This window comes from Mustela putorius, unplaced genomic scaffold (assembly GCF_011764305.1).
Source record: "Mustela putorius furo isolate JIRA1106 unplaced genomic scaffold, ASM1176430v1.1 tig00000759_pilon_pilon_pilon, whole genome shotgun sequence".
Classification (NCBI taxonomy): Eukaryota; Metazoa; Chordata; class Mammalia; order Carnivora; family Mustelidae; genus Mustela; species Mustela putorius.
Window position 1 is genome coordinate 8135107 of NW_025421467.1, and position 17505 is coordinate 8152611.

The following is a 17505-nucleotide window of genomic DNA, read 5'->3' on the forward strand; positions in this document are numbered from 1 at the left end:
CCACAACCCCCACCTGGGGGAGCTCCAGGGACAAGGAGCTGATGGTATTTAACTGCTCCTGAGAAAGGTATGTGTACAAGCAATGCTAGGCAGCATAACATCAAACTAATTTTCATCCATCTTCTTGACTTCTGTCCTTACCATCAATCTTGGTCCACCTCTTAAGAAGGTCCTGCCACCCCAAGTATTGATGTATTTATTTAATGAACATGTATAGTATTTAATATGTGCAGACATTATTGAAAGCATTTCACTAATAGTAGATCATGCGATCTTCATAATAACCTAATGAGGCAGATACGGCTATGATCCCCACTTTACAGACAAGGAAACTAAGGCACAGAGGTGCAAGGTTAACTGTCTACTGGCTGTGAGGGAACTCAAACTTGGGCGTCTGGCTCCAGAGCCTGGGCGCTTTGGGGTTTAGCCCTGCCCTTGGCTGAAGGATCCTGCCCTGGAGTATTTTGTAGAAATCTCCAAGATAAACCACTGCACAGGTGTCTGCACACCTTAACCCTTCCTTTTGTAAACTAGACACTGCTCCACTCTCCGTGTATGTGTAGCTCTAAATGTCTCTTTCCCTTTTCCAACGTTCCCTTCACCTAAGATAAACACGAATGGCCACCAGCACACAGGGCCTTCCAAAGAAGTAAAACACTTGTACCTACGCCACTGAAGTCTTCCACAGACCTTCCCACAGAGGAGATTATTTAAACTGGTGTAATACTCCAAAGGACACAGATACAACATGCGGCTTTCCACTTTCAATTCCATTGTCTCGTTGAAGCACTTGACCGCCCTCCACGTCACAGAATGTCAATGACAAAAATGGAGACCATTATTTATAATCCTTCAAATGTTCCTTTGTAGACCCAGTCAAAGTGTCCTTCACCTGTTGTTCAGAAGTTTCTGGCTTGCCTGCCAGAGCTAAGGACTGACTTAATAACCTAGACAATCCTTTCATCCGTTTTATCTGGTAAACCTTCAACCCAATTAAACTCCAAGAGTATATCAACAGCTATAAAAAGGCATTTATGCCCCCCTGATACGAATTGCCTCTGGCATCCATATGGAGCACCTCAAATCTATTCTGTGAGAGACCCAGCCGATCTGTGTGGACAACAGGCAAAGTGGCCCACACAGGCCTTCTACCCAAGGGTTGTCTCACCTTTTCATTCCTCCTGAGGTCTCCAGAGAAATACACTCCAAATACCACCACCACCCCCACCACAGAGTAAGTGTGACTGAACACTCAGTAAACTTCAGAAGCCTCTGAGGAGTGTTTAGAAGAGCATCTTTATTTCAGACACCAATTCAGACTGGGGGGAAATAAGTGAATTCAATACCCAAAAGATGAGGTACAATTGAAGTCTGGGTTAGTTGGCCATTTATGGTTCATCAATAATAGCCGAGTGTTTCCATAGCATGTCAGAGTTGCATGCATTTAGGGTGAAAAGTGTTAACAAGCTCCTGGACAAATTTTGATCAAATTTACACTTTTATAACTGATCCAAATCCTTTATTTAAAAAAAAAAAATGAAGCAATTTAGCTGTCAAACATAAAATATTCATTTTGTAATTCATATTAGTAATGATCTCCAGCACACAGGCTAGTTTAATTTTCTATGTGAATTTCATTATTTACATTTTCTTCCTCCCTAGTTGTAGGCAGGATTGTGACAGCTGTCCAGAGGTCCCAATTAAACACCTAAACTGGCCCCTATTATGCCCACAAAAGCACTTAAAATCACCACCTAAAAACAGCCTTCACTAAACAGCTACCAAACGCATTCTGACCCTCCCCATCACTGGCCATAAAAAGCCATTCACACATGCATGCTAGTGACGAACCTTCTACTCTACTAAGTAGGGAACAAAAGACAAGCAGATCCAAGTTATTTGGGGCTCCACTTCTTTATTAAAGAAAAAAACCCACAAATCTTTATGAAAAACAGAACACAGTGTATACCCGGAACCCCAATATAGTCTTCCAATGGGCATGTGGGTGATTCTGAGGTACACGTGTCCCCTCTCAGACCGCCCAGCCTGCACTCAACAGGGCACATGGCCCACAGGGCATGTCTCTTGGGCCCTGAGACACACTCTAGGAACACAGAGACATGCCCAGCACTGCTTCTGTTTTGGAGTTTACAGCATCTTTCATGTTTAACTTCTCCAGGATGGTCCCCTGACTGGCTGTCACAGAGCCAGCCTTCACTGGCCCCCAAATTGGGAATTTCTTCTCCTTACTCTATACAGGCTTTAAAAATCAAGTAAATGCTCTTGGGCAACATTTAAGGGAATACTGAAAGATCATTCCACCCCAAAAGAAAATCATCCTCCAAGATCATGAAGTCTCACTGTGTTTTCCTTCCAAATGAAGGAAAGCCCTTCCAGATGAAGGGCTCCTGTTGCGGGGAAAAAAAAAAAAAAGCATCAAAATCTCAAGTGATCAGAAGTCTCACTGTGTTTTCCTTCCAAATGAAGGAAAGCCCTTCCAGATGAAGGGCTCCTGTTGCGGGGGAAAAAAAAAAAAAGCATCAAAATCTCAAGTGATCAGAAGTCAGGCAGGGCACACCATTTGTTATCATCACAATTGGGGTCATTCTTCAAAATCCCATGGCTCTTTTTTGCAAAGCAGAAGGAAAGTTATTCCAGTCTGTCTAGATAAAACTGCGTCCATTTTCTCAAATGGTGGTTTTGCATTGGGATGCCAGGCAGGCTTTGTTTGGTGGGTTGGCTGGGTGTTGTATTTGCAGAAAGTTTTTAATACCCTAGGGTCCTTGGTTTTGTGAGTTGATGCTGGCTGTTAGGAATATTTTGTAGGCATGAGTCAGGGTTGCTCAATATTCTGAGGGGGTTGAGGCAAGATTGGTAAGGAGATACCGGTGGGTGAGGTGAGCAGAGTTGGTGAATAATTGTGTCTTTGCAGTGACTGATTAGATTCTAGTGGGTGATTGATCTAGATTATACTTGTTGGATGAGTTGTGATGAATGGATTATGCAAATTACGTCTTTGACAGTCCTCTAACTTTGGAGACTATTCCCAAATTTTGCCTAGAAGCTTTGCTTTATACAGATTCTCCCCCTCTCTCTCTCCCTTACTCTCTTCATCTTTCTCTTTCTCTCTCTCTCTCTCTCTCTCTCATGCCCTTTAACTAAATGATATCCAAAAAGTACATGGATATTTATGAGCCCTTTCTTAAGACAATTTTGCATTTATTTCAAAAATTTTACATACAAGGAAAGATGTTGATTTATTTAAATTAGTGAAAGAAAATTCTGCAGAGTACCCACTTCAACTACAATTCCAATTACTTTTTTCCTTCTGTCATCACAATCATTTGAAAATTACAGAAGTCTCAGCACCAAAGTTTGCAAACTCAAGAAATAGAGTATTTTCAAGAACACATGCTTTAAAAATAGAAACAAACATTCCATTAAGCCATTTCATTTTAAAGGTGATACAGATGGTCCAAATATATTATTTAGAATTATTATTTTATGATAATAACAAACACATATTGTGCCACCCTAATAAATTGCTTTCTGGTAATAAAAAATTATTTTATACAAAGACATATCTAATATTGGTTCTCCTGAAACTTCCAGTGGACACAAATTATCTTTCCCCATAGACCTGTACTATTAGTTAATACAGCAGTCACTAGTCATAGACACCTCTTTAAATTTAATGTAAGTTAAGTTAAAAATCCAGTTCCTCAGTCTCACTAGTCACATTTCAAGTGCTCAAAAGTCACCTGTGGTAGCTGGCTACCTTATTGGACAGTACAGATTATAAAGCATTTCCATTACTGCAGAAAGTTCTACTGGACAACGCTGCATTAGTTTCAACCATGAGGTCTTTTACGTTAGACAGCAGGGCTATTTTTCAACAGGGATAAAGCAATTTTATGAAAGTAGAACATTTAGTCCTAAGGTATTCAAAATCCAATGTGCCCATTCCATTTTGCAGTTACACATTGCTCCACATTTTGATTTAACAGTTACTTAACCCTACTTCCTGTGTCCTCACATTTGGAAACTTCTTAAGGTCAAGGACTACATATCAAAAACATTTATTCCTTTTCCTTGCTTCCCAGGTTAGTACTAAGTGCAAGACATTTTCTCAAAAAAAACAAAAAAACCTTGCATTGAACTAAAATGTAGCCTAGCTTATTTGCTTATTTATTCTAATGCTATGCCCTGTGGGTGCTAAAAAATTCTTACTAGTTGGCTAACTCAAAAGTCTCAATGTAGGTAGAAGCTTCATGATCCTTCCACACAGTATTCCCAAATCTGTAACAGCAACCTTTACAAGAGAGGCAAGCGAGTGACCACAGGACCCTTACAAGAGAGGCAAGCGAGTGACCACAGGTTCCATGGCTGTGCTCCTAGAGGGTAGATTGCTATTTGTTCCTACCAGGAGTCATGTCCCAGGGATGAAGCTTAGAAGCCCCAATTTCACTATTCAGAAAACAGAACCCTCGTTTGTGGTCCCCAGTTAGCTTACTCTTAACTGTGCAGTCTGGCTCCTATGTTCTCAGCTTTATCTCAGGTGATCATATTTCTAACCCTGGCAACCATTCTAAAAATATTTGTGCATTCTACAAATGGGTATTAAAAAACCTCTTTTGTAGAAAAAGCGTTGTGATTGACAGTGGAGACAAAACAAAATTGGGAAGGTAGATAACAAATTAGTAGCACACCAGCGTATCATTTAAGGCTGTGCAATCCTGCAGTGGAGCAGGACAGCGCTCTGATGAGGGATGATAGGAAGAAGGGAGATGGGTCTCTGACTCGATGACGGGGAAAGACATCTTGAGGAGGACACATGGACCTTGAGACCCGGAGGATGAGAAGACTTTGCTATGCAAAGAGCCAGGTGGAAGAAACAACAAATGCCAAGCCATTGAGAAGGCAAAGGTATGGTTTAGTAAAGAATGGAGATCCAAAAACAAACAAACAAACAAAAGAACGGAGAGCCAACCAGTGTAGTTCAAAAGAGTACGGAGCTAAGCGGCAGGAGGTGAAGGAGGGAGTTGCCATCTTTGGCCAGATCAAGACCAATTTGCACGTGACCTCACCAGCCATGACAATCAATGGGGATTTTATTTCAAGTGCTTTGAAAAGACCCAAAAATGTTCAGATCTAGAGATGGGGTGAATGAATGATTCCAAGTACTTGATCCTCAGGAACAAGAGCTTTTAAAATGGAAGGAGGCACAAATCACTCTGAGGTGTTGGTTTTCCTTAAATACTACATTTAAGTATTTAAATGTAGTCATCTCTCCTCTTTCCTTTGGATTTTGAGGATGATATATTCGACTGACTTTGGAGCAGCCTCCAAGTTATCTGCACACTTGCTTCTTAAAACGAAAGCTAACGGGAAGCCTTCCCTGACCCCTTCAGGCAGAATCCGGTCTTCCCTGCTCTGTGCTCTTGCACGGCTTAGCACGGTCCTCTATGTAACAGTTACTACTTTGAATTCCAAGTATTTTCACAGACTCTGAGTAAAATGAATGCATCTCTGAAACGGTGCTCCTAAAACGATGCCCCACACGCAGTGGGCCCTCGATAAATGCCTTCTGGATGAGTAAAAAAATGAAAAGGAAAAGATGTAGGTCTTCTTAAGTAAAGGCAGACTCGGAACCAAGTTTCTATGCTAATTAGTACTAAAAGAAGATTAATTTACTGTCTCTGTAATCAGCTCCTCTGACCTGATTATGTATTGGAGTCCTGAGGTTCTCTACAAATATTACTATTTATGCAGCATGTAAATTAAGACAACTCTTAGAAAACTGAGAGGTTTGAATTCCCATTCTGTAACACAGGTCTTCTCAATTAATTCAAAGTACCCTTTTGTAAATAATAGCCTGAGAAGCTCCAAGGCTTCCATCAAGCAATTCCTACTCTGTGTCAATGCTAATACTGTCTTGTATTTACTCAGAGTGTGGTCTTTGATCCTCCTATCCATGGGAAGTGGGCAAGACAAACAGTCTTATCCCAGCTTCATCAGTGAAAATATAAGCCCCCCAAAAAGAAGAGCCATTTACAGTTACACTGCTTGTATGTGGAGAAGCCAATGATACTAGAATCCATTTCCTAAGACTTTCTTCTTTCTCTTACCTCACAATCCCTGGATCAGTGGTTCTCAGATTGTGGTTTTTTGCAACTAGTAGCAGTAGCCTCATCTGAACTGTGTTATAAATGTAAATTCTCAGACCTTACCCCAAACCAACTGAATCAAACCCCAGGAGGAGCAGGAGAGGTAGGACTTAGAAGGATGGGAAGAAAGGGAGGGCCAGCCATGTTTTCACAAGTCTTCTGAGCAATGCTAATGCATGCTTAAGTCTGAGAAGCACTACTTTAGGTAATCTGCTTTAAAAAAAAAATGAATAATTTAAAAATTGATTAAGCCACATAAAGTTTATTTCATGTAGTACAAAATTGCCTGAATTGAACTTAAAATCTTACCTGAAAATTTGTATATATTCATTACCAACTCATTACTCATTATTTTGTTACATTGTCTCATAAATTCTGTTTGTGCAAGGATGTAAAATTTTTGCTGTACATAATAATACTGAACATTTTGTTGCAACTTTCTAGTTACAGTTAAGCTTGAATGAAGCAACTGTGATAAAGTAAAAACTACACTTATACTTAATCTGATCTCCTGAACATTAATAGCAACTTTAGTGCACACAGCTTGAACACCAAACTTAACAAAAATAAAAGGATGAAGTAAAAGCTACATTATAGAGTCCATTTTAGGAAAAGATGTTTATTGGTTCAATAGTGAAATAAATGGAGAAGGGTAATGCAGTTTTCCATAAATATGACTACTGAGGTCTTTGCTGAAGAAATTCACGCCAAAAAGAAACTTGGCAGCTTTCCCCTGGAGGAGTCTGGTCAATCTTCTGAGGGTGACTCTGTCCCTGAATGATCCCTGAATTATAGCCTTCAAGCAACTGAGAACTAATCAAAGGTCTATGAAAGAGTATCAGACAGATTCTACCTGCAGAAATAGAAGCAACATGTGCTGTTAACATGTACCACAGAATAAGCCATTGAAATTGTGTAGGAAAAGGGGAAAATATTCTTCCAGTGAATTTCAGTTATCAAATATTCTTAATTTATAGAAAAGGCGATTAAAGGTGGTAAGTTAGTGATACTGATTTTATATTTCCAAAAGAGTAGGTTCTCCAGTGTGGTTGCGCAGTAGCTGTTAGTGGTCTAGGTTAAAAAATCTTCGTCTTCATTTTGAACCTTTACTACTTTTTAAGAAAGTGATTCAGGTAAACTACTCCAAGCGGAAAGGAGGTCCTCATGGAACCTAGACACAACTCACACTATTTTGGAACTGATAATTCAAACTAAATACTATGGGCTTTTTCATTTGGCTACCAAATGACCTCCTTTAAATCCCCTATCTCGGGCGCCTGGGTGGCTCAGTGGGTTAAGCCGCTGCCTTCGGCTCAGGTCATGATCTCACGGTCCTGGGATCGAGTCCCGCATCGGGCTCTCTGCTCAGCAGGGAGCCTGCTTCCTCCTCTCTCTCTCTCTCTCTCTGCCTGCCTCTCTGCCTACTTGTGATCTCTCTGTCAAATAAATAAATAAAATCTTTAAAAAATAATAATAATAAATAAATAAATAAATAAATCCCCTATCTCTTCTTCTCCTGTACCCTTAAGTATAAGGGGTTTCATTAAGATGTTAATACTCCCTGATTAACTTTGGCAGGTTGTCATGGTGGCACACTGCATTCTGGGACAGGTTATCAATCTGTGCCTTAATAACAGTCTTGTCCTTTTCCATTCTCAACCTTTCATCTCTTCCTAAGGGAGGAAGCATAAAGTGGAAAATTATTTGGGGAAAGTGTCTAAAGGGTTTGAGTATATATAAGCTCAAAAGTTTAGGCTACAATAAAGATATGAGATTACCTGAAGCCTCACTTATTAACACAATAGGTAGGATGAAGTTAGCCATCAATTAAAGCTTGAATGGGTGAAAATACTAGTTGTTATATATTTTACTGATGACATACTACTTGGTGCCAGGCCCATTTCTAAGTAGTTGACTGATATCTCATCTAACCTATACCAAAATGCTTCCTACATAGTGGTGTCATCCCCATTTTACAGCTGGGAATCTTTCCCATGTTCCCATTTTACATTCTTGCTTTAAGTTGAAACTGGGAAAGAAGTCATGCAATGACAACCATAATCAGACTTTTTAGGAGAAAGTTCAAACCCAAGTCTTCCTGACCTTATAGTCTGTGACTCATTTACAACAACACAATGAATGAAGGAATAATTGCTTTTTCATTCTGGTTTCCAATGGTAGTTGAGAGCACTGACACTCAAGGGCTCCTTTACCCACAACAGAGTGATTTGGATCAGCTCTTCATTAACAAAATATCTCTTATACGTTCCTGGTAAAGGCTCTGTTATTTCCCGCACTGAAGCTCTCCCCTGGGTCAAAGCTTTGCATTCTAGATGTTACAGTGCAGACTGTTTGCCTGAGATCGGATCAGAAGAACTGAGATCCAATGGACATTCTTTGGTTGAATGCAATAGTCACTAAATTTCCAGAGACTGGAGGAGCTAGGAAAGGCATGTAGAAGGAATCCTGAGGAAGATGGCTGGCAGATGAGGCTGGAAAAAGCAGAGGTCATCATGACAGCGGAAGATCCCAGAAGGAGAGAAGAGTCTGGGAGTGGAGGCTTCAAACTCCAGACTTCACCTACTTTGACATTTTGTTCCAGGTCAGCAAAACTGCTAATATTTGCAAGATTAAACTCAAAAATTCTCACAATATCTAACTGTGGTGCTGAACAACTTTCCTGGTAATCAACAAGGTTTGAGTGTAAAAGGTAATAGTGCCTCAAGAGAATTATGCAAAAGAAGAGAATGAATTCTCCTTTAACATTTTTTGTCTAGATATTTCCTATTTTCCAAATAAAAATCAAATAAAGCCTAATCTAAGCTAATTTTAATCAGGGTAAGACTGTATTCATTTTGCTTATATCAGCAGGATAAAGTTCCCAGAGAAGAAAAACATTCATCCTAAACAAAGTGTGGATTTTTTTCAAGTCACAAAATTATTAACTCTCCCTTTGGAATACTATTGTCTTTTAGGGGAAAAAAAAAATCTTTTATGGTACTGAAACAACATGAGTCCAAGAAAAGAGAGTGCCACAATTAATCCATTCTTTTAACAAATGTTTATTGAATACTTTTTATGTGATAGGCACTGAGGGAAATAAAAAGATGAATAAGATCATCTACTCCAACAGTCTATCTGAGGACGCACATACATAAACAATTGCAAAACAATTCAACAGGGGTTGTAATAAAGGTTTTTATGAGGCCCTACTGGAACACAGAGAAAGGAGTCATGCATTTAGCCTGTCTCAAAGAAAATTTCACCAGAGGAAGGACATTTAAGTTGCTTCTTGAATGGAACAAACCCACATGCAAATTTCCAAAGGCAAGACACTATGTGGCCTGTTTGGGAAACAGTGAAATTCCATATGCATACAGAAGGAGGATTTTTTATTTATTTAACATTATTTAGCCAACATTAACTCTTCAAAGCACTTACCATGCATTAACACATTTAGTCCTCAAAAGACCTTTCAAAGTAACCCAAATTTTACAGATGAGAAAACTGAGATTTAGGTAAGTTAAATAATATGTTCAAGGTTTTCATTTGGGCAAAACTAACAAACAAACCCAGATAGCCTGATTTCAGCATTTTTTTATTATTATTAATATATAATGAATATATTACATTGTGCAAATTAAAGGAAAATGTGTTGATTTCATACATTTATGTATTACAATGTGATTACCTCCATAGTATCGGCTAACACTTCTATCACATCACATATTTATCAGTTCTTTATTCACAGGGGGAAAAAGTAAGAGCTAGTCTGTAACAATTTTGAAGTTCTTAATACAAAATTGTTAGCACATAAATGTATAAAACAAATATTAACAGAACTAAAGAGAGGTATAGAGAGATAAACAATAATAGTAGGGGACTCTAGCACCCACTTACATCATTGGATAGATCATCCAAACAAACAAAAAAAAAAAAACAAGGAAACATCGGCCTTCAATGACACCTTAGACCAGATGGACTTAATAGATAATACATAGAACATTCCATCCAGAAGCATCAGAATATACACTCTTTTCAAGTGCACATTCAACATTCTCCAGGATCTATTACATATTAGATCACAAAATAAGTCTCAATGAATTTAAGAGGATTGAAATCGTATTCAAGAAGCTTTTCCAAACATAATGGTATGGAACTAGAAATCAATCATAAGAAACCTGGAAAAAACACAATTAGGAGGAGATAAAATAAAACAACATGTTACTGAACAAAAGGTGGGTCAATGAAGAAATCAAATGGTAAATCGAAAAATACTTTGAGGCAAATGAAAATAGAAATACAACAGTCCAAAATCTTTGGGATGCAGCAAAAGAGTTGTAAGAGGGAAGTTCATAGTGATACAGTCCTTTCTCAAAAAAACAAGAAAAATTTCAAGTAAACAATTTAACTTCACAACCAAAAGAACTAGGAAAAGAAGAACAAATGAAGCCCAAAGTTTGCAGAAGGAAGGAAATAACAAAGATCAGAGCAGAAATGAATGAAAAAGAGACTAAAAATATAATAGAAAAGATCAATGAAATGAAGATCTGGATCTTCAGAAGGATAAACAAAATTGACAAACCTATAGCTAGACTCACCAAGAAAAAAAAAAGAGAGAGAAAAGTCTCAAATAAATAAAATTAGGAAAGAAAGAAAAGAAATTACAACTGATACCACAAAAATACAAAGGCTCATAAGAAACTATTATGAACAATTACACACCAACAACCTGGATAACATAGAAGAAATAGATAAATTCCTAGGAACACACAATCTTCTAAGACTGAATGATGAGAAAATCAAAAAGAAAATCTGAATAGACCAATTTAAGAAGACTTATCAGTAATCAAAAACCTACCCTAGGGGCGCCTGGGTGGCTCAGTGGGTTAAAGCCTCTGCCTTCAGCTCAGGTCATGATCCCAGGGTCCTGGGATGGAGCCCTGCATCTCATCGGGCTCTCTGCTCAGCAGGGAGCCTGCTTCCTCCTCTCTCTCTGCCTGCTACTCTGCCTAGTTGTGATCTCCGTCTGTCAAATAAATAAATAAAATCTTTTAAAAAAAGAAAAAGAAGATGCCTAAAAAGCACTTGACAAAATTCAGCAATGATGCATGATAAAAATAGTCAACACTTGAGTACAGAAGAACATAATCAACAACAAATAAAGGCCACATATGACAAGCTCACAGCTAACATCATATTCAATGGAACAAGAGATCAGCAACAAAACATGGATGCCCATTCTTGCCACTTTTATTCAGCATAGTACTGGAAGTTCTAGCCCTCTCAATTAGTGAAGAAAAAAAAGAAACAAAAGTCATCCAAACTTGAAAGGAAATAATAAAACTGTCACTATTTGCAGATGCCATGATACTATATATAGAAAGCAAACCTTTGGCACTTACAAATAAATTCAGTAAACCTACAAGATACAAAATCAATTCACATAGATCCTTTGTGTTTCCAAACACTAATAACAAACTATCGGAAAGAGAAATTAAGAAAACAACCTCATTCACAATTGCATCAAAAAGAATAACATATCTTGGAATAAATTTAACCAATGAGGTGAAAGATCAACATGCAGAAAACTGAGACATTGATGAAAGAAATTAAAGACGACACAAATGAAAAGAAACATTTTGTTCTCAGGAACTGAAAAAACTAATATTGTTAAAATGTCCAGACTACCCAAAGCAATATACAGATTCAATGCAATTCTACCAAGGTTCCAATGGCATTTTTCAGAGAACTAGAACAACTCTAAAATTTGTATGAACCACAAAAAATTCTGAATAGCCAAAGTAATCTTCAGGAAGAACAACAAAGCTGGAGATAGCTCGCTCCCTGATCTCAAACTATACTACAAAGTTTTAGTAATCAAAACAGTATGGTATTGCATTAAAAATGGATAAATAAATCAATGGAACAGAATAAGGGGCCCAGAAATAAACCTATCAATTCATTAATGACAAGAATATACAAAGGAAAAAGACACTTGCTTCAATAAATGATGCTGGAAAAACCAGATGGCTTCATGCAAAAGAATGAAATTAGACCACTATATTATACCATGCCCAAAAATTAACTCAAAATAAATTGAAGACTTGAATGTAAGATGTGAAATTGTAAAATGCCTGTAAGAAAACATAGGCAATAAATTTCAGTTTTGATGTTGAATTTTTGGATCTGACTCTAAAACCAAAGGCAATGAAAGAAAAAAAAAGTGATGGGGGGGGCGGACAACATCAAACAAAAACTTCTACCCAGCAAACAAAACCATCAACAAAATGAAAAGGCAACCTACTGAATGGATAAAATATTTGCAAATCAGATATCCAATAAAGGGTTAATATCCAAACTATGTAAAAACCTTAAACAACTCAATAGCAAAAATGGAAAAACCCAATTTGTGAAAAAAAAAATGGGTAGAGGGTTAGGGTTTAAACAGACATTTTTCTAAAGACATACAGGTAGCCAACAAACACATGAAAAGGTGTTCAGCATCAATAATTATCAGGGAAATGCAAATCAAAACCACAGTGAGATATCACGCAAACCTGTCAGAAGAGGTATTATCAAAAAGACAAGCAATAACAAGTGTTGGAGAAGATGTGGAGGAAAGGGGACCCTAGGACACTGTTGGTGGGGATGTAAATAGGTGCTGCCACTATAGAAAACGTTGTAGAGTTTCCTCCAAAAATTATAAGCAGATCCACCATACGATTCAGCTATATCACTTCTGGGTATTTATGTGAAGAAAGCAAAAACTCTAATTCAAACCACCAGTGTGTTCATGGCAACATTATTTATAATAGCCAAGATGTGGAATTAACCTATGTGTCCATCAGTGGATGAATCAATAAAGAAAATGTAGTATATATGCAATGAAATACTAATCAGCAATAAAAAAAAGAAGCGAACCTTGCCATTTGCAGCCACATGGATGAATCTTACAGTATAATGCCAAGGGAAATAAGTCAGACAAAGACAAATACCTTAAGATTTTACTTATATGTGAAATCTAAAATAAAAGACACAGGAACAATCAAAAGAAAACTCATAGATACTGAGAAGAGATTGGTGGTTATCAGAGGGGAAAGGGCTTAGGGGGTAGGTAAAAAGATTAAAAGGGGTAAAATTGTATAGTGTTGGACGGTAACTAAATTTATTGGAGTGATCACTTCGTAGTATGTGCAAGTATCAAATTATTAGGTTGCACATCTGAAACAAATTTAATGTTATATATCAATTTGACCTCAATTTCAAAAAGTAATAATAATGCAGAATTATTATCTTTAATCACTATGTTATAGCACAGGTCCTAACCATTACATAGCATCCCATGATCATGGAAGGACAAGTTGTGAAGAACTTAGTATGCCCGACAATAGAGTTGGAACTTGATAGAGTATGATCATCTGAGGTTCAAAGCAGAGAAATAACACAATCATAATTTGATTATGGAAATGTTACCATAGTGTCAGCCTAAAGAATGAGTTGGATACCAAGAAAACTGGAGGCAGGTAGACCCATTAAGAATTTTGTCGCAAAACCACAGGCAAGAGATGGTGAGGATTTTAGTCATTATGATAGGTCTGCACAGGAAGAAAGAACAAAAAGATATTTAAAGGCAGCATCAACAGGATTTGGTGACCCTGTGAACACAAGGTAGAGAGTGAGATGGAGATCAGAGTGGGGAATGACACAGTTCTTATCCTGAACAAGAGGAGAGATGGTGAATCCCTTGGTCAAGCATTAACCAACACGAAAATGTGAGAAAAGGAAGTTTGATTTGGATGTTAGTAGGTTCACTTTGGGATATTCTTTTTTAAGATTTTATTTATTTGACAGAGAGAGAGATCACAAGTAGGCAGAGAGTCAGGCAGAGAGAGAGGAGGAAGCAGGCTCTCCGCCGAGCAGAGAGCGCAATGCGGGGCTCGCTCCCAGGACCCCGAGAACATGACCCAAGCCAAAGGCAGTGGCTCAATCCACTGAGCCACCCAGATGCCCCCACTTTGGGATATTTTGAGTTTAAGTTATTCCAAGAAAAACAGCTCACGTGTTGAGAAGAGGTAAAGCATGAAGATATAAATTTGCTTGTCATTGTCATGGCCACAGTTGAAGTCAAGGAAGTTAGTGAACCTAGCAGTGATGCTAAATTTCAAGCAGAGAGGAAAGAAGAGATTGCCCAGGATGTAACCCTTGACTATAAGAGCTGACAGGAGGAAGAAAAGTCCACAAAAGAGGGAAGCAAGGAAAGCAAAAGGGGAATAAATGAGAAAAATTTAGAATCTGACCACCTTAAATTTCCAAAACATAATCTTATTCTTGATGAAGATTTGGATTAAAATTTCCTCATATTTCATTTTCCCTTCCATTAATTTGATTATTTTTTTGTAGCTGAATAGTAACTACATTATTTGTAAATAAACAACAGGAAGATCTTCTAGGCAACAAATTGTCCATCAAAGTCAATAATTTCATAAACTTATAAACTTCAGGAAAAGCCCAAAAGCATAAAGAAAAACCTCTCAAAAAATATTTTTATGTAGAAAAAGTTTTGATGTTTTCCACCCTTGTTTTTCCATGAGAACAAGTTCAGATCATTTAACAAATAGGTAAATATTTTTTAGTGAAAACTGCTGCCTGGGAAGCAGACACTCACAACAATTTTCAGCTTGCAACTTGTCTCCACAAATTAAAAGAAAGATGAATGTTTGCATTACAGAAAAATCACTGATAATCATCAAAAGTTATATTTTTCTAATAAAAATGACTTTTTTAAGAAATACTTGTTCAAAAACAGGAACATGAATCTATTTGTATGAGAAAATTTTCCATATGTAACACTGTTTCAAGATAAGCAGGACTCGAGGCGCCCATGTGGCTCAGTGGGTTGTGCATCCATCTCTTGATCTCAGTGCAGGTCTTGACCTCAGAGTTCTGAGATCAAGACCCACACTGGGTACCATGCTGGATGTGAAGCCCACTTCAGAAAAAAAAAAAAAAAGTAGGAGTTATATTTAGTATCCAAGCATTTGCCTTCTGGACAAGAATACCTGAGTCCAGAAATAACCAGAGCAGGTGACACCGATGAGTCTCACATCCAGCACCAGCTAACTTGATCCTAAATACATAATAGTAGCCAAAAAGTCAGAACCATGAACCATGAATGCAGTTCCATTGGCTATCTTACTTCTGTCTTCGGTTGTTTCTTCTTCCCCTAGTTAGATTTCAATGAAAACCAAAACTATAGGCAATACAAATATTATAAGAGGTATCATTTTGTACTTGCTTGGGTAGGATAATAAAATTTAGGAAGCATACATTATCCATATGTGGGTGCAAATGTCCCTCACATTATGTATTCAATATATTTCTTCAAAGTGTTTTGCAAATAAATTGTGCTAAATGAGCTAATAATTTAAGTACCTGTTATTTAAAGAAATACGATGTTTCTATAAAGAATAGCATTTTCTAATAAAATAACCATTTCTTAGGTTTGCTTATGGATGTAGATGTGAATCCCTTCCTAGGTGAACCAATCCTCAGTTTAGATTTTCAGCTGACTTCAATTTTCAAACATCTGCCTTAAAGTAGAACATGAGTGCAGCCACACTGCCAATACCATCAAATCAAACCAGTAAATAGTTTTTGCAGCCACAGCAGGACGTAATGACTCCTGTAACATGATCTGATTAAAGGACCACAGGCTGCTGTGTGGAGAACGGTGCGCAGGGGAATCGAAGGAAAGCCCAGTTAGGAGTCTCTGGCACTGGTCTGGAAAAGACGATGATGGCCCAAACTGGGAAATGAAGAAAATCGGGTTGATTAGAAATATTTTTTGTAGTCAACTAGACATGTTAATGGGTTGGATATTGGAAAGCAAAGCATTGAGTGGAGAATAACCATGAATAGAGGGCTGCTTCCTGAAATGGGGAAAACTGGATCCGAGCTGATCCGGAGCAAGGGTTCTTTATTGGCCAAAAGTCTGAGATGCTTACCAGATATCCAAGTGGATGTTGATTCTGTCCTGCATGAAGTACTGGTGACAATGTGTACCTGGGAGGTTGCACAGAGTACAAGGAACGTGTTGCTATCCCCTAGTGACTGACTAACACACAGAGGGGGTTTAATAGCAGTAGCTATTTTTACTATTATTAGAAATACCCAGAAAGTAGGTAATGTTATCAGAACTAGAGGTTGTGAGAGTCAGTTATTGATTCAAATTCTGGAATAATAGGCACAGCTTAAGTTTAAGGCAACAGACCTCTTCGAACACCTACCAGGACCCAGGGCTTGTGCTGTGTATGAGGAGTAGTTATATAAAAATGACAGAGAAAGAGAGAGAGAGAGTTCCTCCTTTCCTGGAGATCAGCACAAACTGTGGAGGAGAACGGAATGCCCCAGCGGCAGAAATTAGAGAAGATAAAAAAGAGGCTTCAATTCAGCAAGTCCTTTGTAGAACATGCAAGAAGGAAGTAGAACCAATGGAGGAAGCTGAGAAGGGCAAGGCAGGAGAGAACCAGGATAACATGACATGGATAAGCTCAAGCTCCTTGCCATCCCAGCAGGAGTATGTTTCAACAGTGTAGAGTTGATGGACAGCATCACCTAGAAAGAAATTTCAAGGTGAATCACAGCTAAGAAAATGTCAGAAGGCCACAGGTGACTTTTGTTACTTATAGATCCATTGAAAAGACCAGAATCTAGATAGCCAAAGAATAATGAGAAAGCAGTTAGGAAGTGGCGTCCTCTGGGATGGACGACGACGCATCGCAGCAGAAGACTGACAGGGTAAAAGGCAAGAAGGAAATGAGCACCGCTCACGTCGAGGACCCTAGGATTTGGGACTGCAGGCCATCGAGGACAGAGATGAAAGATTTTCATCGCACTCTCCAAAGAGATAAAGTAAAAATTGAACAAAAGTCTGGCCCCAAAGCAACTAGAAGAAATAGCGACTGTTACCTAACTTCTTGTCCAATGCTTCATTTTATTTGCATAGGTGATAGAGTACGAAGATCTATAGATAGATGAGGGAGGGAGACATGCATGTATGTACAGACATACATACCCTCACTGAAGGACCTCTGTTTATCTATTTTTTTCACTGTATGATAAAATTGGACCAGTGTAGCACAAATTCACGGTTATAGTTTCAAAAAGAACACCGTATTTCATGTTCTCATACTTGAGTTTCTTTTCCTAATCATATATTGTAATGTGTTATTGTGAATTCAACAGAGAGCCACAGAATGCTGGTTCTCTATCCTGGTTTTAGTATTAAGTGATATGTGTCTCCAGACAAATAACTAGACCTTTCTAAGCTTCTGTT